The sequence below is a fragment of the Botryllus schlosseri genome, chromosome 14, assembly GCF_051294905.1.
Source record: "Botryllus schlosseri isolate E-star chromosome 14, Bs_hap1, whole genome shotgun sequence".
Lineage (NCBI taxonomy): Eukaryota > Metazoa > Chordata > Ascidiacea > Stolidobranchia > Styelidae > Botryllus > Botryllus schlosseri.
Genome location: NC_137249.1, coordinates 3,365,970 through 3,385,344, shown reverse-complemented (window position 1 = coordinate 3,385,344; position 19,375 = coordinate 3,365,970). Strand labels below are relative to the sequence as shown.

Below are 19,375 nucleotides of genomic sequence, written 5' to 3'. Positions count from 1 at the left end.
CTCGTCATTGCAGAACAACTGTCCTCTGGCCCTCCCCACGTTTGGCCTGTCAGCATTCAGATACACCCAGATTATTAGCTATGCAACGTCCGTGGAGTCGGTGGATTCGTCCGATGCTAGGCTCACAAGTCACACCGGCGTATCGCGAACGATCCGAACATCAAAAAGATTCAGCGATTTAATCGAAACCGTTTACTATTTGACTTGAAATTGACTAGTAAATTTTGCTCCGAGTCACGAGTCAATCCACATTTCTGAAGCGCCGAGACAAGTCAAGTCAAGTCATTTTGCGAAGTGACTCGAGTCAAGTCAAGTCATGCGAAATAGCTGACTCGAGTCTGACTCGAGTCAAGTCATGACTCGAGTCATCCCAACACTGGTAAACACGTCATGGTTCGTTTGCAAATCAGCCACATTTCTCGTTGTATACAGTGTTTTAAAACACGTGCCCAAAGGCAGTAAAAGATATGGCATTTTGAATGCGAGGTTGCGGTATATTTCTTATTCTTCCCCGCCGTTAGTAGAACTTTGCAGAAAATCGTTGCAAAAATATATTCAACGATGTTATACAGTCTTGAAACAACACGCCAAGTCCGTGACATTTGAGATGCGGGTCTCAGCACAGTAAAAGATGCGGCATTTTGAATGCGAGGTTGCAGTATTTTATTTATTCTTCCCCAACGTTAGTCGAAGTTTGCAGGAAATCATTGCAAAGAATTTAACCAACACTGTTATTTACTGTCTTTACGGAAAATGATTCTTATCATTTTCCGTCGAAGATTGCAAATTTTCTAAAGCCATCAGTCGATCATTTTTCCGATAAACAAGTCATGGTTCGTTTACAAATCAGCCACATTATTACACTGTTGTAAAACACGTGCTCTGAGGCAGTAAAAGATATGGCATTTTGAATGCGATGTTGCAGTATATTCCCTATTCTTCGCCGTCGTTCGTGGAAGTTTGCAGGAAATCATTGCAAAAATATATTCAACGATGTTATACAGTCTTGAAACAACAATTCATGTCTTTTACATTTGAGACACGTGCCCCAGGGCAGTAAAACATGTGGCATTTGGAATGTGAGGTTGCAGTATTTTCCTATTCTTCTCGCCGTTAGTGGAACTTTGCAGAAAATCGTTGCAGAAATATATTCAACGATGTTATACTCTACAGTCTTGAAACAACACGCTACGTCCGTGACATTTGAGATACGTGCCTCAGGACGGTAAAAGATGTGGCATTTTTAATGCGAGGATGCAGTATTTTTCTTATTCTTCCCCAACGTAGGTCGAAGTTTGCAGGAAATAATTGCAAAGAATATAACCAACACTGTCATTCACTGTCTTTATGGGAAATTATTCTTATCATTTTCCGTCGAAGATTGCAAATTTTTGGAATCCATCTGTCGATCAGTTTTCCGGTAAACACCAGTGTTGGGATCAAGTCACTACCTTCAAGTCACGAGTCATCTCCAGTCATTGCACATTGTGACTCCAGTCAAGTCAAGTCAATTGATTTTCGAAGGTGACTCGAGTCAAGTCAAGTCACTCGTTTTTTGGAAATGACTCGAGTCAAGTCGAGTCAAGTCAAGTCAAGTCACGAGTCAAGTCACAATTCAAGTCAAATTGAATTTTCGAAGCATGAGGGATGATTCAAAGTCATTAATCAGCTTCTCCTCAAAAATTCCGTGTTCGGATATGTCGCAGAATGGATTTAGTATACAGTTAGGAATTTCTAACTGGAAGATGTCCGTAAATCGAATTACCATGTCCTCATGCAGTTTTTCAAGATGAGTCCTGTATACTTCGACGTCAATATCGGGTATGCCGGCGGTACTGGTATCAAGCTCTTGCAGGCTTGGAAACTGGAAGAATTCACGTCGTGCTAAATTTCGCTGATACAATACAAGCTTATTTCTGAACCCGGACAGCTCCGACTTTGCCTTGATAAGATTGATCTCATTACCTTGAAGAGATAAATGCAACTCATTAAAATTGGAGAATACGTCCGTCAGGTAAGCGATGTCGTTTCTCGAAACCAGAACTTCATGCGCAAGCCCTGAGTCGCAGCTCTGCAAAAATTCCACGACAGTTTGGAACAGCGAGTAAAATCGCGCAAGGCAGTTTCCCTTGGAAAGCCATCGCACCTCGGTGTGCAGCAACAAACGTTCAAATACTTCGTCATTGTAATTGCACAGTTGTTTGAATAAACGCGTGTTCAGGGCAGTGGCGTAGCAGCATGTGCTGCCGCCCGTGGCTCTCGCTCAAAATGCCGCCCCTAAGTAGACCGCAGCAAATTTCGACATATATCGATGTTCAAGCAGTCTTGTCAATAAAAACTTTTCGGGCATTCGCAGACGCAAAATTAGCGATAATATCCTCAAATTCAAGTTTTTGAACGTAGTCTCTTTCAATAGACAGAATGGATAAAGCTGATAGCCGACCATCATTCATGGTAGAACGTAAATAAGACCTAATCAGTTTTGATGCACTACGATCAAACTTGATTTCACTGCTCCGCACCAGCCTCCTGAATCTGTCAATTTCCGCAGTCAACTTCAAAAAGTCCACCTCGTCGTCATAAGTGCTTTTTAAAAGCGCTGGTGAATAAATTGCGACTTTCGCTTCGCAGCAGCGCGTGGGTATTCAAAAATCCAAACATATCATTTATAAGTGGTGTATGCCGGTAAACATAGTTTCAGCTTCAGTAGGTTTAAATCTGTCCAAAGCTTGAAACATGTATCGTGCGTTCTGAATCGCTTCTAGAATACTATTAGAGTCACCTCGTGTAGTGAGATTTTCGTTGGGATTACCTAGTTCCTCAAGAGCATCCAAAACTTCATCAAAACTTGCGCGAAGTGCCTTTACAGCGGCGTGATGTGCGCTCCATCGCGTATTAATCACTCGCTTCAACATTTGACATTATCATGGTCAATTGGTCATTGCATTGCAGCGCTCCGATTGTTAGGACTGGACTGCGTTCTCGGATTGGTTCCATTGCCATGTTAACATATTAATTCGTGTTTTCGGAATCAGTGCGACACTAGATTTCGATTGAGATCAGTTTGATTAAATTTTAGCTCACGGGACGCCAGCTATAGGACTACCAATTACGCTGCTTTTAGCCGGCTGTGTGCACTGTGCATCCTCATTTTGCCGCCCCCTTGGAGCCTGCCGCCCCTGGCGCAGAGCCAGAACCGCCAAGTGGCTGCTACGCCAGTGGTTCATGGCGTGAGCTTTAATTTTATTCACTGCTTTAATAAGGTTGCCAGTGAACTCGGCACTTGGTGAATTCGGCCGGACAAACTCGGCACTTGGTGAACTCGGCACTTGGTGAATTCGGCCATTGGTGAATTCAGCCGTCAGGAAATTTTGTATGAATCTAAAGTGTATTAACAGGTATTAATATGAATTATTAAACTAATAATAGTATTATCAAGTGATTTGTCAATCTTGTAAGGAGGTCAGGGCATGCGTAGATCACGCAGTCACGGCGTGATTGGATCACGTGATTACGGATTGCGCAAGCGCGGGAGATAACGCGACGTTCACATATCGACCACGCGTGGTCGGCTCAATGTTGATTTGACTTGGCGACAATGGCGAGGGACGGACGTATGACTTTTGAGAAGATGGATCTCTGTGTTTTATGTAATAACGAAGTTTTAAAGGATCACCAATAAATGTTTCCCACGAACACGAACAAAAATTTATAAACGTCAAAATAAATTTTTTTTTTTGCCCCTTTGGAGAGACGGATACTAGGGTTGGGATGGAGGTAATAGGGTTGGGGAAAGGGGGATATTAGGGTTAAGAAGGCGGGGTTAGTTTTTTGGGAAAGAGGGATATTAGGGTTGGGGAAAATTAGGGTTAGGGTATCCCAAGATTAGGGAAGGGGGGATATTAGGTTGGGGGAAAGGGGGATTGGAGGTGGGTTAGGGTATCCCAAGATTAGGGTTGGGAGTGGCGGGGTATTAGGGTTGGGAGTTAGGGGGAGATTAAGGTTAGAGAAAGGGGTATTGGAGGTGGGTTAGGGTCAAAGCTGGGGTAGGGTATCCTAAGATTTGGGTTGGGGAAAAGAGTATATCAGGGTTGTGGGAGGGGGATATTACAATTGGGAAAAAGGGGGATTAGAGGTGGGTTAGGGTCAAAGTTGGGGTATCTCAAGATTAGTGCCGAGTTCACCGGCAAACATTCCAGTAACCAATCATGGTGACCGGTACCACTACGCGATCTACCACGGCACGTGATTCTTCTATATCTGAGATATATATTTGATGCATTTATTACAAAATTTCCCGAGGGCCGAGTTCGCCAATGGCCGAATTCGTCAATGGCCGAATTCACCCATGGCCGAATTCACCAAGTGCCGAGTTTGTCTGGCCGAATTCACGAAGTGCCGAGTTCACTGGTAATCCCACATACATTCCACATGCCTTGCGTGAGTGGAAAATATATTTCATGTCTTTTGTCCAGAAAGTTTCAACGGCGGTCTGCAAAAACAGGTCTAACGTGTAAAAAGAGTCAAATTCCACTTTTCAGATTAGGACACGTCATAGGCTGCTAGGTAGCCTATAATAGGTAATTACTAGATTGCAAAACGGTAGTTTTAAACGTTAGGGGGACGTGAACGGAACCACGCAACCCAGTATCTAGATTATATTCAGCGAGAATTTTGTTAAAACCTATTGGTCACTCCATAACTACTGTGCGCGAAGCGCAACGAAAATTCTTGGTATTACATGACTTTTAGAAAATTAAATGTTTGGTACTACGTGAAAACAGCCCAGAAATTCGTTAGGCTATCTTTCTTGTTGGGGATTAAACTACTTCTACTTGACAAACTGAAAATAGTGAAAAGTAAGTAAGTAGTTCACAAATTATTACGACGTAGAAGTAGCGAAAAAAAGATATAATTGAGTAAATAGCGGAAGTGGAGGAAAACTACTTGAGTACTTCAAAAAAGTAGAATTACTTCGATACTGAACACCTCTGTAAACAAGTCGTGGTTCGTTTGCAAATCAGCAACATTCCTAGTTGTATACCGTCGTTTAAAAAGCGTGCCCTAAAGGCAGTAAAATATATGACATTTTAAATGCAAGATCTCAGTATTTTTCCTATTCTTCCCCGCCGTTAGTACAAGTTTGCAGAAATAATTGCAGCAAGATATAATCAACGATGTTATTCACATGAATTGAAAAAAAATAAATGGCATATCTTTATTAATGTATATGTTATCACTGGCATGTTGAAAAATCTATCATCCTCCGACCGCACCGATCTTTTCGAACTATACAATGCATCCTGGGAGACGGGGAAATTGCCAGTATCGTGGAAACATGCTATAGTCTGCCCAATTGCGAAAAAGGGCAAAGTCCCCACCTCAGCGGACTACTATCACCCTATATCCATCACGAGTAGGGTTCCGGTTTAAATCATTTTGCCTCTGATTAAAATCGATTTTAATCGAATAATTAATTCAAATCATGATTTTTTTGATTTTTTTACTCATAATAGCAACAACAACACGAACAGAAGAAAATGGGATGAATGACGACACTGTCAATCAAGGTGATGAAGGATAACGCTTAAACTTTCATAATGTGGGCTGTGAACATAGCTGAAAACGTTTAACCTATGTGGTAATGATGGGTCGTTAGAATCATTACTGATCTGTTCTAGTAGCGAGGAAACATGTTGATTTATCTCGGGACCATCCATTATAGTTGCATCTTCATCTTGATTGATGGATTGGTCTCTGCCAGCAAACTGTTGATCTTTCTGAACGCTTTATCTGCTTTGTTAGTACCATAGTCCATGAAGTGATCTTTCACTCGCAGCATCACTTCAAGATTTGCCTGTGGCAGGCAATCACGACTCTTGTTTGCAGTTGCGGCCGCACATGACTGATGCCCCGCACAAGATGCAGCATGTGCAACGGACGAAAGACAAGCCTTGAAAGTTCTGGAGAACACCGGCATGATCCATCTAGAATAATGTTGGCTGATGAATTAGATATGGTACCGAGATACTCGATTCTGCATCGAAAATTCCTAAAAATCAAGGGAAGATAAGAGACATTCAGTGTGTGTGGAGTATACACAATTTGTAACTGCTCCTAACTTAAGGACAGTTATTGAAACCACTTTTTGAATTGAACTCAAATTCCACGACCGATCCAAACAAATGATGATCCATAGATGAAGGTAGAAATGAAATGTATTGCAATAATCGACGTAACGAAGGAATGTCCAGATGCAACAAGTGAAACCGGGTCGTGAAATTAGGTTTTAAAATAGTGGTCGTCTGCGGTTAGGGTTCTGTCACTTTTATCCGTCATTCGTCTGTTTGACATGTTGCTGCATTCTGTTCCTAAGATTACGATACCTACACACTGGACTACGATATCTGTCTCATAAAATTGACTCGACCGGTGGTTCTCCGAGCGAACGTGAGAACTGTAGCATTACCGTCAAGGAAGACGCGGTTTGCCAATGGAACAGCATGCAGCGTTACAGGATGGGGATATGATGAACGTAAATTAGCAGGAAGTATTTCTTCATTGACCCGCACAAAGCAGATTGCACTTAAATTCAGTCCATACAATGATGGTTTGGACCCTTCTGTATTCCTGACATACTATACTGACATACTACTTTTTAATCTATAGTCAATAAGTCATATACCGTATCACTTCACGACCATTATCCTGTCACAAACTTAGCACACTCTACGAATAGGACGTATACCCCTACCCCTCATCGAATTAGAGTCGAGCTTGATTGTATCGATTCAGCTCGAGCACAAAACGTCTGATTTTTCGAATACCAAAGCTATATACATCCCTAATTGCAAAGAGCTATTTTATCGACAGAAATTATCGTTGCGACACTTTCATTCCATCATGGCAGCCCTGAAACCTCGATGGTTTTATTATTTTCGTACAAACGATCTTTTTTAGCATTTTCATTGTACAGATGCGCTCTATACAAATAGTTTGGTTGATATCATTGACATACATCTCAATATTTATTTTGTTAAGTGTAACTGGCATCATTTTCCTGCTGATCGTGTAAAAGGTATAAATTTTAATTTTGAAATCCATTCGCAGTATGTAAGACTTAATAATGAATGCTACTTAAATCCTCGGTTCGAAATACATTCGATTTGGAATCAAAGATGTCAGATACCCGATTTTGCCTTTCTTGAATCTCCCTGACGCTTTCAGCATGAAAAAGATGCTGGATGGTCACATATAGTCATTGACGTTAGTCGAGCGCTTCATCAAGTCGCTTGGAAATTTCGCTAACATATAGGCCAGGGACGGCCAACCCGTGGCTCGCAAGAAGGTTTTGATTGATCGGCGAGGTAATTCTCGAAATTGGTAATATTATGAAAAAATAAATTAACCAATTAATTTATCATGAACTTGCAAGGCCAACCAAAAATTTGACCGGACTCACCGCGAAATGTGGAATGCTGATGATTAAAATATCAGTTCCGACGCATTTGTGTAGCTTGGGGCCAGCCACATTTTTGTAGATCTTCGTATATGACCACAAAGTCGATTATTTCGTGGCAGATTTATTTGACTTGAAATTTTTCTTACCACTTCGCGAGATTTATTGTCACTCGATTGCCAGCTTTTAGTACTGTTACCCGTCCTGAAAACTTAAAATTAGAATACGCCCCATTTACAGAAATGAGTGTAACTATATTTGCAATTATGAGAGAACGTGTCTCCACTCGCAGACAGATAGTCGGGCCTAGGGTTCCAGTTAAAATCAATTTTCCCCAGATTAAAATCGATTTTAATCGACTAAATAATTCAAATCATGATTTTTTTTTGATTTTTTTTACTCATAATAACAACAACACGAACAAAAGAAAATGGGTTGTATGACGAACATGTCAATCAAGGTGATGAAGGATAACGCCTAAACATTAATAATGTTGGTCTGTGAATCATCATCCACATTGTAACACGAGAAATGGTACGTTTTGTACATGAGCCATCACGCTCACTGGCGCCCATTGTGACGATTTTGCCCTCGTGGCTTCAGAGGCATTTTCGTTCCAGTCGTTTGTTTATTCATGTGATTCATTGAGTGATTTGTATTTATTTGAGCTAGGAATTAGGGAGAATAGGTTGTAATGTGACATTGTTTTGTTGATTCACTTGATTGTATTGGTATTAAAATTAACCCGAGGTTGAAAACCGCTGGGCTAAGAGTTGTCATATTGATTTTGACGCGTAGTAAGATAAATCTTGTTTTCACCGTTACCTCATCCGGTTCACTCCTATCGGACGACTAAAAAAGGCCATTAATATTCAAGTGATCCGCGGAATGATTCGTAAATCTCACGTTGCCCTTTAGCCGAAAAGGTTGGCCACCCGTTATATAGGCCTGATGACTGGATAGAGTACAATTGAATAGCATGGTAACGCTAACCAATAAGAATCACTCTATGACGTCGTCATGCCCTCAATCGAGAAAGTAAAGCGTCACAATCGTGTTCCGCTCCACTGCCACGACCACCAACAAAACTCGTCGGATATATGACTACGATGTTGATTTCTACTGTTCAATTATAGATCAATATATATTGAACTATAGTATACATCCTCTATAGTTCAATAACACATTGGCACGTACCGCTTATAACATAATTACGACGAATAAGATGTCACCCTCTATCTTTATACAGATGGCAGTCTTCCGGATATCCTTCAAGAAGCTACAGTCAAATTAGTAGACCGAGATGTCTGCGAGGCGTGGTATGGCTCAGCAAGCATCACCGTTGTAAACAACACAATTTGTGCCGGGTATAAATTTGATAACAAGATTATAACAATACGTTATTTGATTTCAAGGTCGTATTTTTCAGTCACGAGGAAGGAGGATCAGACACCTGTGGCGGTGATAGCGGTGGGCCGTTGGTTTGCAGGAGGAACGCTTTCCATGCATCGATATTGATGGAAGTTACCAGTTACGGCGCTCAAGACTGTGGGTCAGAGAAGAAACCAGGGATTTACACAAGCGTATCAAAATACTTGGACTGGATAGAAGAAACTATGGAAGGTCCACCTCCCAGCAAGGGAACATCTTGTAATTAGGGACTTGGCTTTACCGCCTTACTATAGCCTAATGCAACGACCGTATACGTCAACGATAATAATAACATTTCTGTATATCAATAGGTATTATGTCTTCTTCTATTAGTTGATCAGGTGGCTACGTTTTTGGATCACTTCCATGCGTACTTCGGATGTTTCTGATGTAGGAATTAGTATTCGGGGGGATTGAGATCACTGTCATGGGTGGAATTTTCTGAAACAGGTTTACGCAGACCTTGCATGACTCGAAACGGTTTTGAAGCCGCGAACTTGCTGCTTATTATTACTGACCATAAATGCAATGCGAACGACAAAGTAATGTATCTTTTTATTTTAAATACAGTACACTGGTGTGGTGTAGCCTTGTCGCACCTATAAAAGAGTTCGTTTAGATTGGTAGTTTACAGTATTCATCAAGATTAAAGCATCGCTTTCAATATGTAACGCTTCTGATTACGAAATAACTAACCCAGTACCTCAAAACTTTCTTTCCAAGATGTGAATCGAGTTAGTGAGGTTTGAGTGGCACATGTCGCCGTTTTCCGCCTTATGCGCCTCGGGCTATAATATTTTTCTCTAAGATTTGCTTTCTATGATATGAAATATGAGAATACTTGATTGAAAACAATTTTATAGAGGTCATTCATTATTTTGCCGCCAATCTAAATATGATTAATCATAGTATTAACACTTTATGTTGTGATATCGCGACTGTATTGCGTTTCAGAAATACCACGTTGGGGTTCGTGGTCCGAATGTTCAGTCTCATGCGGGGTCGGGATCAGAAGAAGAAGATGCTTTTACTACGGGAAGGAAGTGGCGTTGAAAACATGTGGTTATGGCCCGTCGAAACGCGAATGCTCTTTGAAAATATGTCCAGGTACCTAGGCCTCCATAATAATCCCCAATTCACAGCTCACTGTAGCACTGTGACTTTCTCTAATACGCGTATATTTTCTGCCAGTGTCAGACTGCAAAGATAGAAGAAGAGACTGTGTCCTTGTCAAATATTACCACAAACTATGCGATACAGCTTGGAAGCTATGCACGCGAACTTGTGGGAAATGCTCAAGTACGGAATGATCGTAGATTCGCAATGATGAGATTATAAAAGCTCCGTGTAACCATGGATACGATTATGCTTTTCAAGTTTCTAGAACTGACCACTTTATATAGAAACTATCGATGCATAAAATATTATCCAAGCATTGAATACATCATGGTCGATAAAACCCAAAACAGAATTGGACCCCTGGGAAACTTTCAGCTATTCCGAATTAGATTAGAATTAGAATTGAAGCTAAACAGTTTTCTTTACAAATTAGACTAGAAATAGAATTACTAAATTCGCGAAAACTTGGACATCGAATGAAGTTCACTTCATATCAAATCATATAGTTCATTCTCGTAAGCATGAGACTGGCAAATGTCTGTACAGCAAGCTTGGCTCGTTTCGCACCATACAGTTCTCCTGTAGAATTTTCAGGAAAACAAGAAATTAGAATAGGATTCAAATTTGAGCATAGAAACATTTCAAAAATTAGTTTAGAATTAGATTACCGGCATTTCGCTCTAATTAGTCTAATTAGACAAATAGAAATATCTAGATGTCCAAGTCTGGCCCATAACGCCCGCAGATATATCTTCAGGAATATTGCATATGAAAAGATGCTATACCGTTTTAAAATTCTTTTCAGAAATGACCTAAAAGAACGAAGACTAATCAGCGGCCATCGGGACGCAACCGTTTCTTGAAATGGCCACGAATCATGGCACCACAATTGCAAACTGCTTCTCGGCTTATGTCTTGCTGATCAAAATTAAATTATTTACGAGACCGTGTATTTCTTGATATTTATGTGTGTTAAGCGTATTGTAAGATGTAAATGAAAAATGTGGGCACACCACAGATGTGCGAATACCTTGCTTGCAGTAGTGTTTCATAACTTGACGCAGAGTGTTCGGACACACAGCCAAGCCATACATATAATTTGTGATGATAAGTCCGTCTTGACCATCATTGATTGCAGGTAATTATGCCATATCAGTAATCGAATTGTGACTGTTGTGAAGGTACGTCGCGTGCAGTGGTGTGCGCAGGGGATATTGCTGTTAGAAATAGAAATCCCGTCCTTCTGCAACGCCAATTCTATTTCCAATATCTATAAGTTCATTTGTAATTAACCAATTGATATCGCGCTGTTACGTTTCGACCAAACAATACGATGAGACTTTCCAAGGTGAAGGCTTGCATTTTTTAACTGGTATCTTAAAGAAAACAACAGAAGTCACACTAGTATCTATAGTATTAGATCTGTATTGAGGCAGGATTTTGTTTTTATGACCAAGTGAAAATTTGGATTTCAGCGAAGGCGGATTAGCGTAACTGTTCCGCAGGTTGGTGACGATCAAGAACCACTGTGCTAAGACATATCCCATCAGCGAGAATGATCGATTTGATAGTTGTTTCCCACTGCGGGAGATTTGAGACCTAATGCCGCGTACGTCTCGTCTATACGTAGGGTTGTGAATAAAACAGAAAATCAAATTAAAACAAACGTGTTTGAATCAAGGCTCTTGTTTTAACATGTTTTTTCATTCTAAGCCACGACGTCACGCATATTCAATTGTGACATAATAGTGGGTTGATATTAGCAATTGAAAATATAGGGTAAATAACTCCTTTGACGAATAGGCTCCCTAACCCCTGTCATATACGGACCATAAATTTCTTTAACCAGGACTACATCGTCTTGCAGCATTTTTACGGTCGGCGGTAATCATTATCAGAACATTCATTTCGTACCAATGATCTATATCTACGTGCTAAAACTTTTGAACCGACTATCTCCAGGGTTCCAACCATCCCATATCGTATACGTCGGCTACATCGGGTGGTAATCGTCGAATATTTAAATAATTATGGCGTAATTATACAACTTGAAAAAACTCAATTTTTTTAAAAAGGCCATGGTTTAAAACACTGTTTAAAACATGTTTTAAACAAAGTGTTTTAAACAACCATTTGTTTTAAATGCAACCCTATCTATACGACTATACGTACCAACATGGACGCAACATTTCTGCGAATTAGCGATCGACCTGCGGTAGTGTGTCAGAACACTATGTCATAGTTGTGTAAACAAATTGAATGTCATTTTTGATTAACTCCCAGGTCTGCTTATTTCTATGATGACTCATAACTAGGGCGATTTCTTTTTTGACATGTCAAAATAAGTCAAAAATTTTGTCAAAATTGTAGCGTTAGGTAAAAAAATTGTCAAAATTGTTTACAAAGTCAATTATTTTTTGGCACTTGCATTTCATTTTTATCGTGAATGTATCACTATACGCTATCTCACCACATTACGTTCCCGAGTCATTTGCATAGCGTTGGGTGGATTGCGCACAAAGCCGCAAGCATAGGAAATCATTGCAAACAATATAATCAACGATGTTATCCACATGAATTCAAAAAATTTAACTGCATATATTATAAATGTAAATGTTCGCATTGGCATGCTAGTTCAGTTGTTCACCCATTAGGAATGTCTTTACGGGAATCTTTTCTTATACTTTTCCATCGAAGATTGCAAATTTTCTACACCCATCTGTTGATCATTTCCCAGCGAACAAGTGGTGTTTCGTTTGCAAAACAGCAACATTTCTAGTAGTATACAGTCTTGAAACATCACGTCGTGTTCTTGACATCCGAGACACGTGCCCCAGGGCAGTAAAAGATATGGCATTTTGAATGCGAGGTTGCGGTATTATTCCTATTCTCCACCGCCGTTAGGGGAAGTTTGCAGGAAATTATTGCAAACAATATAATCTACGATGTTATCCACATGAATTTATAAATAAAACGCATCTCATAGATCACGTATCTCATGGATGTGTAAGTGGGTAGTGTTTTGCATCATATCGATTCCTATCTATTTTTTGAGGTTTCGTATTCTACTCTCTATTTTGACTGATAATTATAGACTGAGGCTATATATACAGTTACTTCCATAGTTTTGCAGTTCTGCGTATGTGTGGGCGATACAACGCACTTTGGCATGTATATTTAGCTTTATATTAGTTCCTCAATTCAAAATAAATGACCACTCAATCTGTATTTCAAACAGCTAGCTAAATGCAATGAAGTGATCATGCCTCGTACTCCGAAAAGGCAGTGTGACTTGAATTGTGACTTGACTCGTGACTTGACTCGAGTCACCTCAAAAAACCAAGTGACTCGACTAAACTCGGGTCACCCTCGAAAATCGATTGACTTCACTTGACTCGAGTCAAAATGCGCAATGACTCGAGATGACTTGTGACTCGAAGGTATTAGTGATATGATGCCATTGTCACCTTGAGCTCTCCACCTCTCATGCAAAATACAGTGATACGAGAAGAAATCTGTGGAGGAAGAAATCTCTTTTGAGCAAACCAATAAACCCCTTTTCTTTTCTTACAATGGCTGGAGCCTCATCAATAATTACAGAAGTCAGCCTTTTTAAGTTGATGTTTTTTGGGGTCCTCCATAAAAGCTCGTCATTGCAGAACAACTGTCCTCTGGCCCTCCCCACGTTTGGCCTGTCAGCATTCAGATACACCCAGATTATTAGCTATGCAACGTCCGTGGAGTCGGTGGATTCGTCCGATGCTAGGCTCACAAGTCACACCGGCGTATCGCGAACGATCCGAACATCAAAAAGATTCAGCGATTTAATCGAAACCGTTTACTATTTGACTTGAAATTGACTAGTAAATTTTGCTCCGAGTCACGAGTCAATCCACATTTCTGAAGCGCCGAGACAAGTCAAGTCAAGTCATTTTGCGAAGTGACTCGAGTCAAGTCAAGTCATGCGAAATAGCTGACTCGAGTCTGACTCGAGTCAAGTCATGACTCGAGTCATCCCAACACTGGTAAACACGTCATGGTTCGTTTGCAAATCAGCCACATTTCTCGTTGTATACAGTGTTTTAAAACACGTGCCCAAAGGCAGTAAAAGATATGGCATTTTGAATGCGAGGTTGCGGTATATTTCTTATTCTTCCCCGCCGTTAGTAGAACTTTGCAGAAAATCGTTGCAAAAATATATTCAACGATGTTATACAGTCTTGAAACAACACGCCAAGTCCGTGACATTTGAGATGCGGGTCTCAGCACAGTAAAAGATGCGGCATTTTGAATGCGAGGTTGCAGTATTTTATTTATTCTTCCCCAACGTTAGTCGAAGTTTGCAGGAAATCATTGCAAAGAATTTAACCAACACTGTTATTTACTGTCTTTACGGAAAATGATTCTTATCATTTTCCGTCGAAGATTGCAAATTTTCTAAAGCCATCAGTCGATCATTTTTCCGATAAACAAGTCATGGTTCGTTTACAAATCAGCCACATTATTACACTGTTGTAAAACACGTGCTCTGAGGCAGTAAAAGATATGGCATTTTGAATGCGATGTTGCAGTATATTCCCTATTCTTCGCCGTCGTTCGTGGAAGTTTGCAGGAAATCATTGCAAAAATATATTCAACGATGTTATACAGTCTTGAAACAACAATTCATGTCTTTTACATTTGAGACACGTGCCCCAGGGCAGTAAAACATGTGGCATTTGGAATGTGAGGTTGCAGTATTTTCCTATTCTTCTCGCCGTTAGTGGAACTTTGCAGAAAATCGTTGCAGAAATATATTCAACGATGTTATACTCTACAGTCTTGAAACAACACGCTACGTCCGTGACATTTGAGATACGTGCCTCAGGACGGTAAAAGATGTGGCATTTTTAATGCGAGGATGCAGTATTTTTCTTATTCTTCCCCAACGTAGGTCGAAGTTTGCAGGAAATAATTGCAAAGAATATAACCAACACTGTCATTCACTGTCTTTATGGGAAATTATTCTTATCATTTTCCGTCGAAGATTGCAAATTTTTGGAATCCATCTGTCGATCAGTTTTCCGGTAAACACCAGTGTTGGGATCAAGTCACTACCTTCAAGTCACGAGTCATCTCCAGTCATTGCACATTGTGACTCCAGTCAAGTCAAGTCAATTGATTTTCGAAGGTGACTCGAGTCAAGTCAAGTCACTCGTTTTTTGGAAATGACTCGAGTCAAGTCGAGTCAAGTCAAGTCAAGTCACGAGTCAAGTCACAATTCAAGTCAAATTGAATTTTCGAAGCATGAGGGATGATTCAAAGTCATTAATCAGCTTCTCCTCAAAAATTCCGTGTTCGGATATGTCGCAGAATGGATTTAGTATACAGTTAGGAATTTCTAACTGGAAGATGTCCGTAAATCGAATTACCATGTCCTCATGCAGTTTTTCAAGATGAGTCCTGTATACTTCGACGTCAATATCGGGTATGCCGGCGGTACTGGTATCAAGCTCTTGCAGGCTTGGAAACTGGAAGAATTCACGTCGTGCTAAATTTCGCTGATACAATACAAGCTTATTTCTGAACCCGGACAGCTCCGACTTTGCCTTGATAAGATTGATCTCATTACCTTGAAGAGATAAATGCAACTCATTAAAATTGGAGAATACGTCCGTCAGGTAAGCGATGTCGTTTCTCGAAACCAGAACTTCATGCGCAAGCCCTGAGTCGCAGCTCTGCAAAAATTCCACGACAGTTTGGAACAGCGAGTAAAATCGCGCAAGGCAGTTTCCCTTGGAAAGCCATCGCACCTCGGTGTGCAGCAACAAACGTTCAAATACTTCGTCATTGTAATTGCACAGTTGTTTGAATAAACGCGTGTTCAGGGCAGTGGCGTAGCAGCATGTGCTGCCGCCCGTGGCTCTCGCTCAAAATGCCGCCCCTAAGTAGACCGCAGCAAATTTCGACATATATCGATGTTCAAGCAGTCTTGTCAATAAAAACTTTTCGGGCATTCGCAGACGCAAAATTAGCGATAATATCCTCAAATTCAAGTTTTTGAACGTAGTCTCTTTCAATAGACAGAATGGATAAAGCTGATAGCCGACCATCATTCATGGTAGAACGTAAATAAGACCTAATCAGTTTTGATGCACTACGATCAAACTTGATTTCACTGCTCCGCACCAGCCTCCTGAATCTGTCAATTTCCGCAGTCAACTTCAAAAAGTCCACCTCGTCGTCATAAGTGCTTTTTAAAAGCGCTGGTGAATAAATTGCGACTTTCGCTTCGCAGCAGCGCGTGGGTATTCAAAAATCCAAACATATCATTTATAAGTGGTGTATGCCGGTAAACATAGTTTCAGCTTCAGTAGGTTTAAATCTGTCCAAAGCTTGAAACATGTATCGTGCGTTCTGAATCGCTTCTAGAATACTATTAGAGTCACCTCGTGTAGTGAGATTTTCGTTGGGATTACCTAGTTCCTCAAGAGCATCCAAAACTTCATCAAAACTTGCGCGAAGTGCCTTTACAGCGGCGTGATGTGCGCTCCATCGCGTATTAATCACTCGCTTCAACATTTGACATTATCATGGTCAATTGGTCATTGCATTGCAGCGCTCCGATTGTTAGGACTGGACTGCGTTCTCGGATTGGTTCCATTGCCATGTTAACATATTAATTCGTGTTTTCGGAATCAGTGCGACACTAGATTTCGATTGAGATCAGTTTGATTAAATTTTAGCTCACGGGACGCCAGCTATAGGACTACCAATTACGCTGCTTTTAGCCGGCTGTGTGCACTGTGCATCCTCATTTTGCCGCCCCCTTGGAGCCTGCCGCCCCTGGCGCAGAGCCAGAACCGCCAAGTGGCTGCTACGCCAGTGGTTCATGGCGTGAGCTTTAATTTTATTCACTGCTTTAATAAGGTTGCCAGTGAACTCGGCACTTGGTGAATTCGGCCGGACAAACTCGGCACTTGGTGAACTCGGCACTTGGTGAATTCGGCCATTGGTGAATTCAGCCGTCAGGAAATTTTGTATGAATCTAAAGTGTATTAACAGGTATTAATATGAATTATTAAACTAATAATAGTATTATCAAGTGATTTGTCAATCTTGTAAGGAGGTCAGGGCATGCGTAGATCACGCAGTCACGGCGTGATTGGATCACGTGATTACGGATTGCGCAAGCGCGGGAGATAACGCGACGTTCACATATCGACCACGCGTGGTCGGCTCAATGTTGATTTGACTTGGCGACAATGGCGAGGGACGGACGTATGACTTTTGAGAAGATGGATCTCTGTGTTTTATGTAATAACGAAGTTTTAAAGGATCACCAATAAATGTTTCCCACGAACACGAACAAAAATTTATAAACGTCAAAATAAATTTTTTTTTTTGCCCCTTTGGAGAGACGGATACTAGGGTTGGGATGGAGGTAATAGGGTTGGGGAAAGGGGGATATTAGGGTTAAGAAGGCGGGGTTAGTTTTTTGGGAAAGAGGGATATTAGGGTTGGGGAAAATTAGGGTTAGGGTATCCCAAGATTAGGGAAGGGGGGATATTAGGTTGGGGGAAAGGGGGATTGGAGGTGGGTTAGGGTATCCCAAGATTAGGGTTGGGAGTGGCGGGGTATTAGGGTTGGGAGTTAGGGGGAGATTAAGGTTAGAGAAAGGGGTATTGGAGGTGGGTTAGGGTCAAAGCTGGGGTAGGGTATCCTAAGATTTGGGTTGGGGAAAAGAGTATATCAGGGTTGTGGGAGGGGGATATTACAATTGGGAAAAAGGGGGATTAGAGGTGGGTTAGGGTCAAAGTTGGGGTATCTCAAGATTAGTGCCGAGTTCACCGGCAAACATTCCAGTAACCAATCATGGTGACCGGTACCACTACGCGATCTACCACGGCACGTGATTCTTCTATATCTGAGATATATATTTGATGCATTTATTACAAAATTTCCCGAGGGCCGAGTTCGCCAATGGCCGAATTCGTCAATGGCCGAATTCACCCATGGCCGAATTCACCAAGTGCCGAGTTTGTCTGGCCGAATTCACGAAGTGCCGAGTTCACTGGTAATCCCACATACATTCCACATGCCTTGCGTGAGTGGAAAATATATTTCATGTCTTTTGTCCAGAAAGTTTCAACGGCGGTCTGCAAAAACAGGTCTAACGTGTAAAAAGAGTCAAATTCCACTTTTCAGATTAGGACACGTCATAGGCTGCTAGGTAGCCTATAATAGGTAATTACTAGATTGCAAAACGGTAGTTTTAAACGTTAGGGGGACGTGAACGGAACCACGCAACCCAGTATCTAGATTATATTCAGCGAGAATTTTGTTAAAACCTATTGGTCACTCCATAACTACTGTGCGCGAAGCGCAACGAAAATTCTTGGTATTACATGACTTTTAGAAAATTAAATGTTTGGTACTACGTGAAAACAGCCCAGAAATTCGTTAGGCTATCTTTCTTGTTGGGGATTAAACTACTTCTACTTGACAAACTGAAAATAGTGAAAAGTAAGTAAGTAGTTCACAAATTATTACGACGTAGAAGTAGCGAAAAAAAGATATAATTGAGTAAATAGCGGAAGTGGAGGAAAACTACTTGAGTACTTCAAAAAAGTAGAATTACTTCGATACTGAACACCTCTGTAAACAAGTCGTGGTTCGTTTGCAAATCAGCAACATTCCTAGTTGTATACCGTCGTTTAAAAAGCGTGCCCTAAAGGCAGTAAAATATATGACATTTTAAATGCAAGATCTCAGTATTTTTCCTATTCTTCCCCGCCGTTAGTACAAGTTTGCAGAAATAATTGCAGCAAGATATAATCAACGATGTTATTCACATGAATTGAAAAAAAATAAATGGCATATCTTTATTAATGTATATGTTATCACTGGCATGTTAGCTCAGCAGTTCGGCTATTGAGATGCTATCTTTACGGGAAATATTTCTTATCAATTTCCGTTGAAGATTACAGATTTTCTGAAGCCATCTCTCTATATTTTCCAGTAAACAAATTGTGGTTCGTTTGCAAATCAGCAGCACTCCTAGTTGTATACCGTCTTTTAAAAAACGTGCCCAAAGGCAGTAAAACATATGGCATATTGAATGCAAGGTCGCGGTATATTTCCTATATTCTTCCCACCGTTAGTGAAAGTTTGCAGGAAATGATTGTAAAAAATATAGTGTTCAGTACATGATATTATTATTGGTAAGTCAATTATCAGTAATTATATAGGCCTACGTCGTCCCGATGATGCTACACAGTGGGTTGGGTCTTGTAATATGTTGTTGTCCATCAATAAAATGTCCATGTTTAATGAGATTCGCATTCTCTGTGCACTGTTTCTTAGTATCTTTCTGCGTTGTTCTAG

The 19,375-nt window shown here is 40.7% G+C and overlaps 1 protein-coding gene and 1 long non-coding RNA gene across 2 annotated transcripts in view; both read left to right on the top strand.

Annotated features, from left to right (window-relative positions):
• Positions 1-19,375, top strand: part of LOC145455941 (uncharacterized) — a 46,186-nt gene that overhangs the window by 16,618 nt on the left and 10,193 nt on the right. The gene's annotated exons all lie outside the window — the stretch shown is intronic.
• LOC145455842 (uncharacterized) lies at positions 9,848-10,954 on the top strand. Its single transcript, XR_013920432.1, has 3 exons — positions 9,848-9,997; positions 10,082-10,189; positions 10,815-10,954. It is a non-coding gene; the product is annotated as an uncharacterized LOC145455842 (long non-coding RNA).